The sequence below is a fragment of the Populus euphratica genome, unplaced genomic scaffold, assembly GCF_000495115.2.
Source record: "Populus euphratica unplaced genomic scaffold, PopEup_1.0 scaffold2566.1, whole genome shotgun sequence".
In the NCBI taxonomy this organism is placed as follows: domain Eukaryota; kingdom Viridiplantae; phylum Streptophyta; class Magnoliopsida; order Malpighiales; family Salicaceae; genus Populus; species Populus euphratica.
The window spans coordinates 144-4,382 of NW_011502453.1; the positions used below are offsets into that span (position 1 = coordinate 144).

The 4,239-nt window shown below is 34.1% G+C and overlaps 1 pseudogene; it reads right to left on the minus strand.

Moving 5' to 3' along the window:
- Positions 1-2,244: 2,244 nt before the first annotated feature.
- Positions 2,245-4,049, minus strand: LOC105119192 (33 kDa ribonucleoprotein, chloroplastic-like; annotated as a pseudogene).
- Between the last annotated feature and the right edge of the window lie 190 nt (positions 4,050-4,239).

Here is a 4,239-nt window from a genome sequence, read left to right on the forward strand (position 1 = left end):
TTAGGGATGTTAAAGAGCTTTTATAAAATATATAGTTGTTAGAAAATTAATTTTAAGAGTTTAAAAAACTTTGATGGTAATTTAAGATAAAAAAATAAATTATTATTGAAAATAAAAAGTTCAAAAAATATAGGCTATCTTACGCGCATGAGTAATAAAAGGTTTTTCTTTTATACAATCTAACCTTATATGCACGAGCTTACTATTTTATTTTTGTTGGCTACTAGTTCATATCAAAGTTTATTATATAATATTAAAAAAAAAATTATTTTTTCAAAGTAGAATTAAAAGGCCATTAATATATATTATGTTTATAGAAAAAAAATTATGTTTTTCTAATGTGGGATAAGAAATTTTTTTAGTTTAAATACTTCAATTTAAAAGGAGAAGATAATATTTTTGTAATATAAAATAATTTTTTTTTAAATAATCTCTTAAACTTCATTATTTACAACTAAGATATCATCATCTTGATATTTGTTTTTTAAATTGCTTTGTATACATCAAATTTTAAGCTTATAATAAAAAAATCTTTCTTGCAAAATAAAAAAGACATGGAATTTTTAGATATGGTTGCTTTAACACCAAGTGAGAGAAAGGAAGGAGTAGGGGTGAATAAAAAAACTGAAAAACCGATTAAATCAAGAAAATCAGAAATAAATAACTAAAAAAATCAAACCATAAAAAAAACTGATTAGAATTTTGAAAAAACTAACCAGTTCGGTTCAGTTTCAGTTTTATAAGCCTAAAATTGAAAAAACCAAACCGAACCGAAACCAAATAAGAAAAACTAGAAAAAACCGAATCAAAATCGAAAAAACAAGTCAAACCAGTTTGAACTAATTTTTGTTCTAAAAAACCAAATTGAATTGAAATCGGTTAGTTTGAATTGATTTTTTTAAAAATTTTGGTTTGATTATTTAAAAAAACCAAACCGAATAAAAAATAACCACATCTTAGGAGGGTGAGTGTAATTTTGGTTATGATTTTTTAGGAATTTCTTATTACAAGAATGAAAAGATAAAAGATATTTTTTTAATGTTGCTGGCATGAATTTTTAATAACGTGACATGTTAATAAATGACCAAACTATAACTAATATGATAGACTAATTATAACTTGAATATTATAAAGTTTCTTGAATTGAACCAAATAGTTTTGAGGATTGGAAATCCTAATTCCTTAATTTGAGTATTCTCTTCTTTTCTAAATCTTCTTCTTTCCACCATGTTCTCCTCCTAAAACTCCATCTTCTTCATAATCAAAGGAAAAATAAAATAAAATGGAGAGGTCGAGTGTTCTTTCTGTGCTGCTGACGATTTTCTTTCTCCTTTAAATAATAGAACTTGCAGATACCCAGTTCAGGTATACATTCTCCTTTTGGATTTGATGGGTAGTGTGCAACAGAGCCATACCATTTATATTATTTTCAGGATGGCGTTTCTGCGTTCTGCTCGAGTTTTAAGAGTGTTGAATTGCTTGCTAGTGATTTCCTCGGGAGGATTACTCTACACATAATGTATGAGTGAATACAGTGATGCTCCTTCTCTTTTTCCCAAACCCTGCGAGCAATATATTAAACGAATGATGCCGTGTCCCTCGAGAAATAAGTAAATAAATAAATAGATCCTGAGGCTGGGGATCACTAGGCCATAGAATTCTCGTGATGGTTCGCTAGGGTTTATGGTTTTTTAACTAGTGACAGAACTGGATACTGATGAGTGAATTATAAGGGCAAGCACGAAGGTGTAATAAAGAAAATCAAATCTCAATTTTAGTTTCCATTCTGAAAAAAAAAAAAAAAAAACGCAGAAGGAAAAGGTTTCAGTTGGAAGAATGGTGCCTAATTTGCTCAGACAACAATTCCATTCTCAAATCCAGGGAAAATTTTGGCAGCTGCTGTCTTCTACTTGCGTCTTACACAATAAATCAGCAAAGTAATCAATCTCGTAGTAAATGATTTTTTCCAGGAAGTTGCAAGCTAAAATATTTCCCATGCCATTCCAATATGAAAAAGTGGCAATATGTCACTCTGATTATATGATTCATCTTTCTCCCTGTCCCTCTCCCTTGTGTACGCATAGTACCAGTTTAGTCTGGGTGCCAATTTATATCCCACACCTCAAAATTATCATGAACTGGAATCTCCCTCTCCCTTGTGTACGCATAGTACCAGTTTAATCTGGGTGCCAATTTATATCCCACACCTCAAAATTATCATGAACTGGAAAATATCACCACTTCAGCGACACCAAACTCATAAACTAAGATAGTGGGAAAAGATAAAGAGTATATACACACAGCTTTTTTCAGAAAACAAGAGGCTACGAGAGTATATCAGAGCACATGAATATGCAATATTAGTTTCAGGTAAGGAGAATGCTTAAATTTTCTCATGTACTTTTAATATAAAGTTGATGCCTACAAAACTTTGACGGGTACTCAAACTTCAGTGTGAGATACGAAACTTGAATTTGAAGGAACGAGGATGAGAAAGCAAACCCTCTGCCAATGTTTCAGGCAAGGAGAATGCTTCGAGCTATTGTATTTGTCCAGCCTCATTACATATATGCAAGCAGCAAAATTTCAGTCAGAGCTTGGTCGTCTCTCAACCCATCTTTTAACAACTAAAACACCATCATAGAAGTCCTGCAAGAAAAATTCAATTAACGGGTAACAATGACAAACGTAGTGAAAGAAGAGAGAAAGTTGAACGAAGGGAGGATGCGAATGAGCTTAACTGTTCCATTCATTGAAAGTGCAGCATCACGTTCTGCAGAAGATGAAAATGAAAGAAAGGCATAAGTACGGTTCTTTCCTCCTCTACGATCATACAACACCCTTGCACTATCCACAACCCCAAACTTGCTAAATAGATTCCTCAGCTCCTCCAGTTTTGTACTCCATGGAAGATTGCCTATTCACAACTTATGTGGATTTTCGTAAAATAGGTGTTTTGTGGTTGCTGAGTTCAGAGCCTTAGGGTTCCTTCTCCCTGCCACCGACATCCTAGAAAATATTAAACGAATTTCAGGCAATATGTTTGCTAATCAGATACAGAAATAATTACAATGACAATAAAAAAATGGTAGCTAGTTCACACTCAATTGATCCATCCAATGCAAAGACTGCATTCCTTGCCGACTTTATAGAACTCATTGTGATGTAACCACACCCTCGGCTTACACCGGTCTCAGGGTTCCGAGAAACCTGCAATTAACTCAACAAGGAACCGAAAACTTGAGAGTGAAATCCCACAGCTTTATAAGTGGTGAATCTTGTTTCACTTTTTATATTCAGCTAAAACCCAAGCTTCCACCTTCCCATCAGGTTAATTTCGTTTCAATCTTTTTAATTTCAGCAAAAAGCCTATCTACCATGCTTGATAGAATTTCATCTTTCCAATTTTTGGCTAAAATCCCACCAAGTTTCCAAATTATATAGTGTAGCTGTTGCAATTGAATCAAAACAACGAAAAAAACAATCGATTAATCATAGCTGCAATAGAACCAAAATAAAAATTCACTTGAATTGAGTGAGGACACAGTTGTCTGAATTTCAAATGATCGAATCCAAATTTTGAAAAATAAACTAGAATTCATATTTCTTTATATAACCCAACCCAGATGTCACTAAGAAGAAAGGAAGGGTCCAAAGTGAAGGAAAAAAATATATACCTCAACAGAAAGAACAGAACCGAAAGACTTAAACATTTCTACAAGGTCTGCAATGTCGGAACACCTTGGAAGATTACAGACGTATAGTTCGCATGGTTTGGTTTGCTTCTCGGATTCAAAGCCACCATTCTTCTGGCTCACGTTGTTAATCTCCTCCGCAATCTCGGGTTCCTTATCTTCAACTGCTAAAACAGTGAGACCTTTTCTTGAGGGCAAGTGAAGAGAGTTAGAGCGGAACCAACAGCAGCAGAGTTTTGGGGTACTGAAGTCGGATTGGCGGAGAGAATGATACTGAGGTTGTCCTTGGGGTAGCTGCTGCTTTGGTTTTAGTTTCGAGAGAAGAAGAGAGTAGTGTCGGGTCCTCCTAAGACTCTACGACGGGTGGCCATTGGAGAAATGAGCTCCGAACTTTCCAAGTGGATATGGTTGGTCAGCCCATTTGCGAAACGGAGCCTCCAGCTCCAAAATTTGCATGGATATTTTTTTTGGAAAGGCGGGTCGACCCTTTTACAAATAAGAGAGAACTTAAATTTCATTTGTGATAAAATTATGAATGTACGAT